Genomic DNA, 15,800 nt, shown 5'->3' on the forward strand with positions numbered 1-15,800 from the left:
CAAAAGGAGAAACCCCTTATAAAATCTGATCATCTGATCTCATGAGACTAATTCACTACCATGAGAATGGTATGGGGGAAACAGCACCCATGATTCAATTACCTCCCACCAGGTCCCTCCCACAACACATGGGAATTATGGGAACTACAATTTAAGATGAGATTGGGGTGGGAACACAGCCAAACCGTATCAGCAACCATTTATTAGAATTTGCCAGATTGTGACACAGCCTCTTTTTTTTGTGGCTACACTAGACAATCTCATTCACTGGCAGTGTTTTCCTAATCAGAGATGACCGATTGGTGGCCTGTGGAAGCCACCAGACCCATAGTGATCAAGAGCACTCTTAGGACAAGACACTCCAAGATAACAAATGCTGGCACATACCTCTTCGTAGCCAGCCTGTTGTGAATTCGTCTGTTGCCAGGTCTGAAACACATATAATACTTCCCTCCTCAGGTTTCCAGGGGCTCAGGGATATGCTTTCAACAAAACAGCCTTACACACAAATTATTGATATTGTCAAATTCTGTATCTGGCTCCCTTTCTCACCTCTCTTCATTTCTAGACACCTGTGTCTGGGAATAGAAGCAAAACCTATTTGAAAAATATCTGAGCAAAACATTTTACCCTTAAAAATACAATTTTTAACTTGACTAGAAGAATTCAATATATTAGTAGTCCTCGGAACAGCAAGTCCTTCAAACACCTAATACGCAGCCAGCTTCCTACACAGCACTTCAAATGTGGAGTTTTAGAATCACAGATGTTCAAATCTGAAGGGAATTTAGACCTGCTAGTCCAAGTCTCTCGTTTTCCCAAGGAGAAAAGACCCGTGACAAGAAATACCATTCCACAGGTCACACAAAGCATTAATTCTGAGCCAAACTGAAAAACAAAAGTCTCCAGATCCCTGTTTCCAGGTTCTCTGCTATGACTTCATACGAAAAAGATGGCTGGTCTCCTAAGCAACAACTCTTAGGATCAGTTGACTCATGCTAGGTGGATGTTTTCCCTTTCCTATAAACAGGTACCAAGAAAAATCTTCTCACCTATTGCCCCTGAAGTTTCTCAGGGGAAAATAAACAGCTCAAAGTGAAAAACAGGAGGGGGCTAATATATATATTTTCCCAGCTCCATTTCTAGCACTGTCTTTGGCATCATCTTTAAACATACCAGGTATTTTAAAACTGACCCTAGCACTGGAATATTCAAGTACTTGAAGACAAAGCCATGCATTATAAGAACCACGAAACTCTACTATCCCACTCTTTATGTGTTATGTACTACAATAAAAGAAGTATAAAATACTAGAAAAACAAACTTGATGGGTGCTATTAATTCCTTTTGAGGGAATTGAGAACACTTGTATGGCATGGCTAACATTTGTGATAGATCCTGAAAGTCATCCGTCACAAGCTGGACAATGGCAGAGGGCAGAGGAAACAGTGCAAGCAAAGGCACGAAATGATGTCATGGTTAGAATCAGCAAAAACCCTGATGTGTTGAAAAAAGTGAAAGGAGATAGTAAACATGCAGGATGGGGCCAGATCTGGAAGTGTATTAAATACCAAGCCAAGAAATATTGAAAGCCTGAAGAATAATTATATGATCAACTCTGTGTTTCTAAACTAATTAAAGGCATATTGCAATTATTAGCCCATAAATATTGCTCTTGGATTAGGGGTGTCATAGATTGAATGTTTGTGTCCCTCTAAAATTTACATGTTGAAATTTTAACCTCCATTGTGATGCTATTAAAAGGTAGGAAAATTAGGAGGTAATTAGGTCTTGAGGGTACCTTCATTATGAGATTGATGTGTTCTCTTATAAGGGAATAACAGACAAAAGATCTCTCCATATCCATCACGCAAGGACACCATGAGAAGACAGCTATCTGTGAACCAGGAGGAAGGCATGGTTCTCACAAGAATCCAACCATGCTGGCAACCTGATCTCAAATTTCCAGACTCCAGAACTTTGAGAAATAAATGTGTTGCTTAAGCCACCTAGTCTATGGTAATTTGTTGTAGCAGCCTGAACTAAAACAATGGGCAAGGGAGAGATTAATTCCAATTCAGTATCTAATTCTTCATGGGAGCAAAAATCCAAAATATAGTCAAGAAACAGTTCCTATTGCCAATAACAACATTCTAATTTGGTCAGATTTTAATGCTAAAAGTAGAGGGCAGGTCCCTGAGGTTCAGATTGTTATAAGCCACACACTGGGTCTTCTCTGGGGTACTTCCCAGCAGCATTTTGCTGTAGGTTCCCATGGCCCTCATCCAGTAACCATGAGTTCCTAGGGCACTCGGAAGTCTCAGACCTAGAATAGAATAGAAATTCCCTAAGGCCACAGAAGACCTTTGAAGTTTTCAAGAAGACCTGAATCTGCATCAACTGACTTGGTTTATTTTCCACTCTGGTGGTGGTGGAGGGGGTGCATTCCCCTCCCTCAAGCCTCAAGTAGACCATTGTATCAATGTCAAGGCTGAAAATAATCTAGGAACTGAGCGGTCTGGGAAGAATGAGTATTTGCTGCTCTGAAATCATTGACCTGTGAGAAACCTACTTGTGATTCTTCATTTTGTGACAAGGGAGGATTTGTATGACTCACTGAAATCAAAGTCAAAAACAGGACTTGATGTAATTTTGTTCTTATCTTTTATATTTGAATCCCTAGATACAAAACACAATTCGTCATTTTTATGGTTTGTATGAAAATACAAGTCTATGTGATTGATAATTCTGACTAAATTGGAATTGAATTCAAACATTTAGTATTGCTTTTTATTTTGCTGAAGTAATCTAGTTGACTAATAAACAAAATAAACATTTTGATTGAACAACATCCACCTTTATTTCTGATGTTTTGAGTGGTTATTCCAGTTAGCCCATGTAGATATTCTTCAGTGACTCTGGTAAGGAATAGAATATAATTTTGTTGAAAATCATTTTCATGAGAGGATTGAAATTTCTTGTGTCCATTTTTCTTTAAAAATATAAATGTCTCTGTTCTCATGTATTCAGATGTTAATACTTATTTCCCTGCTAGGAAATGTATTATGATGTCCCTCAGGGGTCTGTTACATTTACCTGAGATGACCTCATGGATCGCTGGGAACTAATTTGTAACTATAAAATAGAAATACATCTAGTTGACTTGTAAACACTTATTTTGTCTTAGAAGACCAAATATTGACTGGAATTATATACAGAAATTATGAAATGGCTACTGAAATAATATTTCCACTTTCAGATAATGACACCATTAATGAGATTAATACTAGTTTGAGAATATCTTAAGATGTAAATGTCTACAAAAGTCAACGGTATATTTTACTTTGGGTAAATCAGTCACTGCCGGGTATACATATATGTGGATTTATTTAAATCCACTTTGCATCAATGAAACCTATAAAGGAATATGCCCATTTTCTCATTTTGAACCTCTTGAAAAATGAATCTCTTCTGAATGAATTGCAATTATGTATATCTTGAATTACATCTAATTGCAACATGGAATTAGATTATGGGGAAAGACACAGCACAAGTGAACTGAAATTTCCATGGGGACTTCCCTGTTTGCTTACAGACTTTAGGTCTGTCAGTTTGAAAATTTGGACAACTCAGATTTGAAGGCCTTTGGACCTTTGTGGTATCTGTCTCCAGACAAAATTGAGACTGTTCCTTCACATGCTGGTCTGTCGGAAACTGGGAATTATGCCTTCCCATAAGGCCATGGGGCAGTTCTCCAGCTGTCACTGTGTGACATGTCTGACAATGGGTATCTGCTGAAGTGCCAGCCCATGTCTGCTTTATCTCCAATCCATCTCAGTATAAATGGATGTCTGCAGGGCCTTGAGACCATATGAATCACCTCAGGCAGAATAATCATTGTTCTTGTAGCAGCAGATAGGCTATTTCATGGACATATTGGGTTGGCAGAAAAGTGAATCAATTTTTAAAAGAGTGTGTAGCGTTAGATAAATCCCAAATCCCCATGGTCTTATCTGATGGTTTAGTTTGTTTTTCAAAGTGAGGTGCCCAGAGGTATTGGTGCTTTATTTTAAGCAGACTGAGAGTTTAATAGGAAGGTTCTGACAAGCACCTGTAAGGTCATCAGTAGACACAGCTGTGCAACTCACTGGATTGAAAGTTTGCATCATACAACTGCTTCTAGTGTAAACAGGGTTATTGTTTCAGAAGATTCTAGAACAGAGCAGCCAGCTCTGCTTCCCCAAGGTTATGCCCCTATGGTATCAAGAGACTGACAGTTATCTAAATCTCTCTTATCATTATTATTCCATTTTGAGGATGAATATAGCGCTCACCACTGGAACTGGGCACTAAACTGAGAACACGTAGCACCAACTGGAAGCAAAAGGAGAGACAGGGAAAATCTCTGAAGCAATACCATGGTAGTGGTCAGCAGTTAAGGGAATTGAGGTTCATAAATAAAACATACAATGTACAATCTATTTTGTTCCTGAATGCATTCCTGGGGGTGAAGTGAACCAAATAGATCTAGTCTGATGGAAGAAGATTAAGAAGTCCAAGGAGAGTCTCATCAACAATCATCAATGGAAGTTGCATGAAAAAATCCTATTATATAAAAAGAAAGAACCGGGAGAGATAGAAACAAGAAAAAAAAAAGAATGGTGGAGCTTAATCTCGTAACTGGTCTCTTTGCTTCAATTGTCTCTCTGTTCCCATCCCTACTCCTGACTATTCCCAAAGTTAGCATCCTGAAGCCAAAAACTATACATATTACCATTTTGTTTCAAGTGACTCCCTGATGCCTACAGAATTTCATAATTTGGGATTCAAATCTCCCCATGACTCGGTTCCTATCCATTGTGCCAACCTCGTCTCCCACGGTGCCCTCAGTGGAAAAAGTCTTTCCAAACTTCCCTTTATACATCCTGCAACTTCCTGCTCAAATCCTTTCTCCTTCACAAAGCCCCTTCTGCTTCTACTCCAGATGGCGAGATTCAAGAAAGCAGAAAATGTGTTTTAATTACAGACAATGTCTATGAGCTTTATTGGGTACAAAGCACTTTGCTAAAAGACATACTTCCATTGTCTTCTTTAATATAAACAGCAACCCTATGAAGTGATCCCTTTTTATACATGGGAAAACTTCAGGAGCGAGAGTTTAAGTAACTTGCCCAAGGTCACATAGCTAACAAATGATGGAACAGAAGTCAGATTATCTTAATGCCAGAGTCTTTGCTCTGAATCTCTTCAACAAACTATCACATCTATTTTTGTAACCAGCTCTCCACCCGCAGGCAAAATTTTTAGGTGCAATAGATCAAATAATGGTCAATAAGATGTTGTTAAACCAAAGCCTCACTACGTAATATACAGAAACAAAATAAATTGTTTTAAAGGAGAGACGAACATATTCCCAAGAAACAAAATGAAATATTGACTTCAGAGAAAAGAAATGTGGTGAAAAGGGAAATACAAATCCAGGCAATTGTTTCATGGGTTAGGAAGGACATCAGAAGGAGGGGTAACTTATTACCCTTCCTGGACTAAAGGCTAGCAACACTAGCTCCTCTAGTGTTAAAGGTGGGACGTGATGAGTGAGCTTGAGACTTACCTACATGGGAAATCAAGATCCAATGCAAGACTTCAAATATTGATGAAACCTACACTCTAGCAGAAATTGAGGGGAGCCCAGTGGACCTGATAATTGTCAATGAAAGGTTATAAAACTGAACACTTCCTGTGTAAAATAAAATCAAAGAAGACAAGTTTAGTATGGCAAGAAATCCATTAAAACAGTGAGGACATCAAGACAAAAAGTCCAAGAGACAATACAATGCAAGTGATAAGGGCCAACTGAATCAAGAGAAAGAACCCAAGCACTGGCTGGGGAGATCAGGGTTGGGTTGGAAAAGGAACTGGAATTGCACTTATTAGAATGAATAGAGTTTGATTAAGTAGACAGAAGTGAGAGAGATTTCTCTACTAAATGTTAAAGAATAGGAGCCAGGGGCTCTTGGAGATATGTCTGTCACAGTGTTGACCAAACAGTATTCCGAAAACCCTGACTTCAACCAGAAGTTCTGCAGAAAAAGTATTAGTGGTTAAATAAATTTTGAACAGGCTGAACTATACAGGTCTCTTCCACAGACCTATAACACTCATTGGCAGAGTGAAGGCTCTGAGAAGCCCAGCAGTGTTAGTGATGGTAGCAGTAGCAGTAGCAGTAGCAGCAGCGTATGTCTATTGAGTTTTTTTCTATGTGCCAGCCACTGTACTATGATTTTACATGGATGACTGATATGTAACTATCCTTATGTGACAGGAGTATTACTATCCCCATTAGACAACTAAGGGGTCTAAGGTTTAGACAATAAACAATCCCTCAATGTCATGTAGCTATGAAGTGGTAGAACTTGGATTCTAAATCAAGCATTCTGACCCCAGAGTACATGCTCTTAAATGCCACACTATTAATGCTTCCCATTAAACATTGCTATTTAACATTTTTAATACAAACCTTTTGAGCCATAATACATCCACCTTCTTTCTCATTGTTTTCTGCAACTTCTCTTTGACCTAAAAATCATTCTCCATAAGTCGATTTTATCCATGAGTACCGTGCAGAGAGAAAGTGCCCTGTGTGCTTGTGTCTGCCTGTGATTTGGGTCTAGTTGTCTTCCTAGATGAGAAGCCTGCCATCCTGATTTATGAAGTATTCCATAAATTTTGGAATATCAGGCTTGAGGAAGGCCTGATTTTCATTCATAGACTACATCATCAGAGTCAAACTTACATCCCCTCATCCCTTCCCACCAACCACCACCTCCACTGACAAAAGCAAAATGTAAAACAGCCTTTGGCTGATACATTTATGACAAGTCTATTTAATCTCCCAGTCAGAAAGCTTCCCTGGACTACCTAATATCTATGACACTGTCTTACCCTTTTTTGTAGGTGTGTTATACTTCATAATTAACTCGTTTATAAAATATATCTGTAGTACAAAAATACCCTTTTGCACTGGCCAAGGAGGTAAGCTTTTAAAATTCCTTCCAGAAAAATGCTGACTGTTAGGCAATCTAACAATAAGCTGATAATATTGGGGGCTTGCAGAACAAAGGCCTTGTGAATTCCCAAGTGAATGAAAAGTCTATTTAGAAATAATATCAGCATTGTCCCATAAACTATGTATTTGGCATTTTCATTGCACACCTGAAATTAACAGTAATGCAGCAAAGGTTTTTCTAGGAGAGGCTGGAAGGTCAAGGGAGGGCAAAGACAGGGAGTGAATTTCTGTAACAGCGATGCCTGTAACCCTGCCAGGTAATGCCCTAGGTGAAAACTCAGTGGCAGCCACCAGAAGATAAGGATCTTCAGGTCAGCAGATCAGAGGGAGACTGACCCTCCCGGCATCTAAAGAGAGAAGAGAATCCAGGCTTTCCCCAGCTCTTCATTGCTGCTCAGAACCTTCTCGCCTGTATTGCCACACCGTGTGCTCCTTTAGTGAAGGCCTTAAGGTTTCTGCCATTCCATGCATCTCGATCTGTTTGAGTAATTGAAAAAACAAACACCCCAATCAGCCTCATAATTGATTCCCAGTTGATGGAAGGCAGCTGACTTTCTGCATTTACCCAGCATTTCACTAAAAGATGAAGCAGTAAATTTCTCAGGGCCTGCCAAAGGAATGATTAACTTGGTAAGCTCTCTGAGTTTCTTTCCTGTTGACAGCTGGTTTTCTTAAACAAGTTAGTACCTGCTGAGATGGGTGGGATTTTATCTGATTCACCAGAGCTGATATCTTTAAAACACACCAACAGTCCCACACTTTGATTATTTGTAAGCCACCACCAGGTAGTTAAATAGGTGCTCCATGAGTAAATAAAGGAAGGAATTGCAGTTCTGTTCAAGGAGCATGAAATACGGCTTGCTAAGTTGCAGTCTATTTTTCCCAGGCAAGACACACAGTGTAATTTTTTCCGTTTGATTACATGATGTCAGTGGATACTCCATCGCCTCCTGTATAGACTTGACAGGCCTATTTCAATGTATTCCAAACCTGCCCCTGCACAGTTATTGTTTCCAAGCTCCTAAGCACAGTCACAGAAATGGGAGTGGGTTTGGTTTGAATACCAGGCTTGGAGGGAGGCTCTGAAGGAGCCAGAGCTGCCTCCTTTACATAGTCCTTCACCTCAAAAGCCTTCACTTAACTGCCTTTAAAAATATCCCACCTTAGCGGGAGGTAACCTCTGTGGTTCTTAATGGCTTCAAAGAAGAAGAAACATGTATTCAATAACCATGGATCCAGAGCATAACAAATACATGCTGGTCACAATCAGAGCAGATCATATTTCTAAATATGAAATTTACAGAGTTTAATCTGTGAGTAAGAGGACTGCATTCCTGCCCAAGTTTTTTTTTAATTGATCCATACAGTTGTACATATTTATGGGGTACATATGATTTTTGATACATGCACACAACGTGTAATGATCAAATCAGGGTAATTGAGATATCCATCACCTGAAACATTTATCATTTCTTCATGTTTAAAACAATCAAAATCTCTTCCAAAGGTTTGAGCAGGTTCTTAAGAAACTTAGGCATCCAAATGATACTGGATCCTAGTTAACTTTTTACAACTAACTATCTGGCAACACATCTCTTCCTTCCTCGGCCTAGGAAGTATGGCCCAACACTCATAATTATTGCCCAGGGAATCTCACCTGTTTGGGAATTCATGAAATGGACTCCATGAACAGCATCAGAAAGAGGATAATCTCTAGAACATATTCCTCCAAGAACGTTACTGTCACCACTTTATGGTTATTTGCTACTCCAAAAGTCTTTCTTGTGAACATCTTTTCAGGTCAGGACTTCCCTGAGCCTGAAGCAGAGAAAATGTTTTCATTCCAGTGACCAGCTGTCAAACCATAAGAGAGGGCACAGTCCTCCATGTTGTAATCGTGTCTGGGCCATGGTCCCAAGCCAAGAAGTGGGGTGTCATTTTGACTGAACAGCTTGCCAGTGAGACCACTCAGAGAGCTCAAACTACCTACAAACTCCCGCAGGCTGCAGCCCCTAAGAACTCTTCTGCAAGAGTTGGGTGAGCACAGCATAGACTTCAGAGCTACAAGCTGAGGTCTGCATTCTTTCCTGGCCCTTGATGGTGATCAAATCACTTAAGCTTTTGATACCTCAGTTTCAAAATCTATAAAATGAAGTTGAAAACACTCCGAGGGCTGCTGTGAGAGTTGCATGATGTAGTTTACGAGTTTCTGAAACATAGTGGTTCCAAACACATGATCTTCCCCACCTAGGAAACTTGGACCTAGGAGTAATCATGTTTACAAAACAGAGGATGCCTTTTCAGCGGAGGCTTAGGCTGGGACAACACCTAATAATTCTTACAAACAGCCTTCACTTGCCAGCAGACAGACATCTGCTTCCACCCTCTCCAGCTCCTCAGAAGACCATACCACCTCCCTCTCAAAGGCAGACCAGCCAGCACAGCTGGCATTTCTTTTATGGATTGTTGGGGCAACCAGTGAGAGTTCGCTTTCTTTCCTCCCTGTGATATTAGCACACACAGAGGTGGATTGACCTTTAATGACACTTAAGCTTCAGGGCCCTCCAATATCAAGAGCCCATTTCAACACCTTCTACCCAACTTAGAATTCATAATATTTGTATTCTTTTTCTTAAAGATGGTCTCTCAAATTGTATAATTCCTGGACCCCCAAATATATGGATTTGCCCCTGGTCTCACCACAGTGATAGTGTCCTCATTATTTTATAGCTAAATAAAGCCCTGAGATGACCAGGAATAAGATCTGCGCTTCTTTGCTCCAACTTCTCAAGCTTAAGCTTCTTCTTAAGTTGCATGCCTTAGACAGGCACCATCTCCCTCTGGGCCACATCGGACTGTAAAACCCACCCCCCAGACTATAAAAAATCTAATTAGGAAAAAGAAAAGTGGAGATTCTGTAACCCCACATCTTACCAATAACCACAACTAAGAAGTTCATATTTTTGTCAGTGTAAGTGGTAGGTAATTTTCATTTAAGTATAAATATCAGATTTTGTCCCAGACTAAAGCAAACTCTGATAATTATACAGTTGCAAATTATTGTGTTAACAAAAAAGATCTAAATTATCTCCTTCCAGCACTTAATGAATTCAGCCACTTAATGAATTCCCGAAATGCATTGCTTTTCCCCATTCCACTTTCTCCTTGCAACAGCGGATTTGTATGCCTGTTGGAAAGAAGAGTGATTCCCATGTCATCCTTCTAGAGTACTATTTATTTGCCAAAAAACAAAAATAGGAAAAAACGAGGACTAAGTTGTCTTTGATCAGTGGGAATTAGTTGCAAATGCTCAATAAAAATAAAAGCTGGATTTGACTCTTAGTATGTTTAGGACTTCAATGATGCAATCACCCGAATTTAGAATTTATAAGGCTGCTTTGTTCAGCTCCTTCAGCTCAGTTCCCATGTAATGTTTGCTCTCAGGGCACAAACATGAAGCATCTGGATGGAATCTATTCTGGCTTCAGGAAGACAAAATGCCTACCCTGTAAAAATCTGTCCATCTTTAAATGAAATTCAAATCCAAGCAACTTGCACCCTAGCCAAAGCCTGTTTCTCTACATCTTTATAAACTGCATGATTTAAATCATCTGTGTGTGATTCTTATTTTCCTATTCTTCATAAACTTTTGGAGTAAATGTGGTGCTTGTTAACATGAAGAGTTGATAGTTTGTTGCCATTTTCCATGGTCTTAACAATTGGGAACATTTGTAATCAATAAAGGGAGACACAAGGAAACAAATTTGATAACTGTTTTTAAAGAATAAAGATAGAATATTAAAACAGGATTGGAAAGAAGTGCTCCTACCCCAAATCTAATAAACCCATGGATTGACATTTTTGATAACTATATGGCATGCCATCTAACCTCCTACATTTTTAGCAGAGCTTCTTTTTATTCATGTTTTTCCTCATTACACACACAGTATTATGCTATTTAGGCATCAGTGACAAATTTGTTCACTAATGTCCTTTAATTCCATTTGACACTTGGAAATGACAGCCAGCTGGTCCTCCAAAATGTCATGATGCAGTGAAAGCCTAGTGTATGTACTACCATGGTGCTTGTTTTTTGTTGTTGTTGTTGATGTTGTTTTTTCTTAATGGAAGTTGTCTGCACATCTTCCTTTGGCATTTAGTTACACAGGATGCCCCATGATAGCTGCAGAATCTGCTGCCATAGACAGTATCTCCCGTTAAAGTTAAGAAAATATTTCATACCTCTCCCCACATCAATACCTCTCTGTTTAATGTCTGATCTCAGCAAATCACAGTCTACAAATCACAGTCTTGCCTACACTCAGCTTTGCTGGTGGAACTGATCTACCCCATTTCTATCTGTGTCATGAAAAAGTAGCCATTGGGCATGAAATGATAGGTTCAATTTGATTATGGTGATCATCTGAGAGAAAGTTTTGTTTTCCTAACAGAAGTCCATAATAGCAATAGTGTCAAAGAAATAATTCCAATGTGGAAGTGATAAACAAAAATAGGAGAAAGGGTGCCTAGCTGGGCCCCATGAGGCAGAAGTTGCTGGCTCTTCTCAAGCCAGATCTCCCAGGACGTTCCCTCTGTCTAAACTTTTCAAAGAATGAAGCTATTAGGATTTCAAACATATGATATAATCAGAGCAGAATTTTTCAGTTTTTTTAGAGCTTCCAGGCTTTTACACTGCCCAAGTAGCTTGAGCAGCAGCCTGAGAAACTACCAAGAAAGAGGAAGAAGTTGTGTGCTCTGAGCATCCCACCCTAGCAGCATCACCTTAGAAGGTTCGCTTCTTCCTTATATATAAATTGGGATTAATGATGTTTTGTTTGTAAAAATGTATTCGGATAAACTACCTAGAATATCCTGCTGGGCTGGGCTAAGAAAATTTATGAAGAATAAGAGGAGAATCTAATTTTGTCCCCACCACTTCTCTCTGTGTCTCTGTCTCACTTTCTCCTTTCTCTGTCTCTCTTTCCCCTTCTCTGTCTCTCTATCTCTCTCTCTCATTTCTCTCTGTCTCTCCCAGCCCCACAATGTGTCTCTCCATTTGTCTCTCTCTCTTCTCTCTCTGTCTCCTCATTTCCCCCACATCAGCACAGTCCCTCTAGTTGTAATTATTCTGCACTGTTTCTAGGAGTGATCTTCCTGGAGAGTCAGTCTTCTTTCTCAAAGCTCAGAGGCTGGGACTTTGGAAGCTCTTTATATATGAGGCATTCCTGTCCTCCTGTGGAAAGCTGCAGGGATTGTGATTCCAGCTATTGTGTATATAACTATACTTTTTAGCTAGGGATAGAAAAAAATCAGACACATAGACTAATTAGGGCACCTAATGTCAAAACTGAATCGTGATGGAAATGACATGATCCCAATCATCCCACAATATTAGCTAAACTCAAGAAAACAGAAATATCCCTCTAATGTCAAGTTTTTAAAATAATCCTGATAGAGAGAGAGAGGCCCTGTGAATTCATTGTTGCCCTTGGTATCCAGAAAGGTGAACGTGCCTTCTTCCACCCAGTAACTCTAACGCTCACACGAAGAGGCTTCTGAGTGGAAGTGACTTAATCATCATTTGCTATACTTATTCCCAGCTTACTTAGGATGGATACTTAATATAGAAACCAAAGAAGAAAAGGAACCTTTTGACAATGTTGGTCTCTAAGATCCCTGTGGCCAGATGGCACCATTGTATTTGAAAATAATCTGACTCTTTCTACATGATCTGTATTAAAAAGACTATAGGGCCAGGTGTGGTGGCTCACACCTGTGGTCCCAGCACTTTGGGAGGCCCAGTGTGGCAGATTGCCTGAGCTCAGGAGTTCGAGACCAGCCTGGGCAACACAGTAAAACCCCGTCTCTACTAAAATACAAAAAATTAACTGGGCTTGGCAGCATGCGCCTGTAGTCCCAGCTGCTCAGGAGACTGAGGCAAGAAAATTGCTTGAACCCAGGAGGCAGAGGTTGCAGTGAGCCAAGATCGTGCCACTGCACTCTGGCCTGGGCAACACAGCAAGACTCTGTGTCGGAAAAAAAGATAGACTATAAACCTGATTTTCCCAGTCGTAGAACTTTGAAGCAAGGAGCTGGAATAAATCCAGACAGAACTGCACTAGTGCTTCTGAGGTGGAGGGCTTTTCTTTCTCTATTTGTGTGGGTGAAACATAGCATGAAACATGTTTCTTAGCACATTCTGCCTACTCCCCATCCCTGCCTGCTTCCTTAGGAAATAGACTCCTCCAGTGAGCTCTAATGGGATAGAAATGCAGGCTTCAGAACAGGCATTATTTCCTAGTATTCGATAACAAACAAAGAACAATGTAGAAAATGTTTTAGAGAAGGTGGAGCATCTCCAAACAGAAAATAAAATACAGTAAATTACCATTTTGACAGCTTGCAAACAATTACGAAAACAGAAACCAAAAGCATTTTTGCATGTTTTGTGCTCTTTTATGAGAAAGAGACAGATGATAAGTAAGCTGTCATCAGAGATGTATTCAATACCCAAAACTCAATAGCAATTGGGCCTCATCTTCTGAAACAACCATGTTCCTTATTATTCTGAAATGAGTCTGTGTCCTCAGATTCTTCTAGACCTCAAATTCAATATACACAAAATGGTTTTGGCGTCTTCTTCTTAAGTCTTTGAAATCTGGAAGTTCACATCCATAAGCAACGATACCGGTCACCTTCTCATATTGTATATCTTGATCTCTAACATGGATTAAACCACTAACCAAATACCTAACGGTTGAGTTTTCTCCCTTCCTACAGATTTTGATACTCCACTTCTGGCAGGGAGCAAGGAAAAGGAGCATGAACATGCCTGTGTCCTCTTTCATGGTAACTCACCCTTTTAGGGAGTGGCAGGCTTGTAGGTAACCAAATAAGCCAAGATAATTAGTTGTAAGCAATGAAAACCAACTCTGACCATCTCAAGTAAAGCACAGTACTTACTGGAAGCCTGTTGGAATCTCACAGAAATGATGGAAGACTATGCATGGGGCAAGGGAGCTGAACATAACAAGGACAAAGCAGCATCACTTGGGGATAGTCATCACAGGCACCATTACCCTCCTTGCCGTCTTCACGGATGGTGGCTTGACTTCCTACTGTCCCCATTTCCTCATGTTCCACACTTCAGCTTCAGAGCCCTAGCCAGCAGTCAGTTTGGTCAGGGTTGGATGTGTGCCCACCCACCTGCCAGCAAAGAGGTAGAAGAGGTATCTGGCACCTAATGCTGAGAGCAGCCCTGGGAGGCAGGTGCCAAGATTTCCCCTTCTTCCTAGAGCAAATGCTCAGGGACAGAGGAGAAATTATTCTCAGGGAAATCCCAGGGGTTTGTGGGAAGGGGACAGGTGCTGACCGAGCTCTGGATACTTTGGGACTATACATCTACTGTCAGGACCCTTGCAGCCCCCTCCTCTGTATTTCACTCCTGGGTTCATAAACCATTCCCTAAGCCAAACGACACATTGGAGACTCAGGCAGGTTCATATTTTTGTGCTCTTCTAATCCAATACTTTTATTAGCTATTTACCTTCTATTTTAAGGGGCTTTCTATTCTTTAAAATTCTGTTCATCTTTATTCATGATCAAATGAAGGGATTTTCCTGAGAATAACAAATCATTTTGACTATTTGGAACTACATTCCATTTTACAGTTTTTCCTTCATCCATAACTGGATAGCATTAGTCACTCACACTCACTCAGGGTAGAGGTAGCTAATATGTATATACTTCTGAAGGCTTCTTCCAAATACATATAGAAGTTACTTTCACTAGCCATCATAGGCTGTGTTCCCTGGGAAACAGACTCTGAGATTTGCATGCAGGGGGTTTATTGGGAAACACACTCACGAATAAAACTGGCAACAGATGAGAGAAGCAGGACTGGACAGAAGAAAAAGTTGAGCTGTGATCCAGTTGCAGAGGAGACCTCAGCCAATCCTATGAGGAGTTCTGGAGCTCGAATAGCCCTTCAGAACTATCCCACCTAAGACAAGGTCCGGGACTTTGTACCCCACATCAACCGGTGTGGGCTGCCACTGTGGAGGGAGTGTAACACTGAACAAAGCAATTCCCCTCAAGTGGAGGATAATTCCTGAAGAGGAACTCAGCCATGGCTGTCAGTAGCTAACATTCCTGCCAGCTGGAAAATGAGTCCTCGGTCCTGAAGAGGAATCTGGATGGCATAATAGTATGCATTATCTTCTAATCTTCCACAATCTGCTTGCCTCTTACACTGAGTTCATCCCATCTGAAAGTGACTGCTCCCTGACTTTGGTTTCTTTTTCTAGAGAAACTTAGAGGAGGAAAGTTAATGGGACAAATTTCAATTGCCACTACTGAAGCTGATTTTTAAACTGCAACTGGTACGCCTTTTCTCTCTCCTAGAGTGCCCATTACAGACTTCTGTCATCCTTGATTAGTACATTTTCCGGTCTTGGTAATTCACCCAGTGGGGTAACCAAGACTGTCATCCTTGAAGGAGCTGAGCTTCTGTTTACCATACTCTTCTGACACAGGGCATTTGTCCAAGAAGAGTAGGCCCTCTTTACCCACAGGTTCAGCATCCTTAGATTCAAACTACTGCAGATCAAACTATTTGTTGAAAAAAAAAATAAAAAATACAATAAAAATAGTACAAATAAAAACTACAGCATGACAACTATTTACATAGCATTTATATTGTATTATAAGTAATTTAGAGACTATTTAAAATATA

General features: G+C 40.2%; 1 long non-coding RNA gene across 1 annotated transcript in view; it reads right to left on the minus strand.

Annotated features, from left to right (window-relative positions):
• Positions 1-15,300, minus strand: part of LOC126933021 (uncharacterized) — a 260,067-nt gene extending 244,767 nt beyond the window's left edge. The window contains exon 1 of the long non-coding RNA XR_007718394.1: positions 14,933-15,300. This is a non-coding gene — a long non-coding RNA (uncharacterized LOC126933021). The remainder of the gene's footprint in view (positions 1-14,932) is intronic.
• Between the last annotated feature and the right edge of the window lie 500 nt (positions 15,301-15,800).

Source organism: Macaca thibetana, chromosome 12 (assembly GCF_024542745.1).
Source record: "Macaca thibetana thibetana isolate TM-01 chromosome 12, ASM2454274v1, whole genome shotgun sequence".
Lineage (NCBI taxonomy): Eukaryota > Metazoa > Chordata > Mammalia > Primates > Cercopithecidae > Macaca > Macaca thibetana.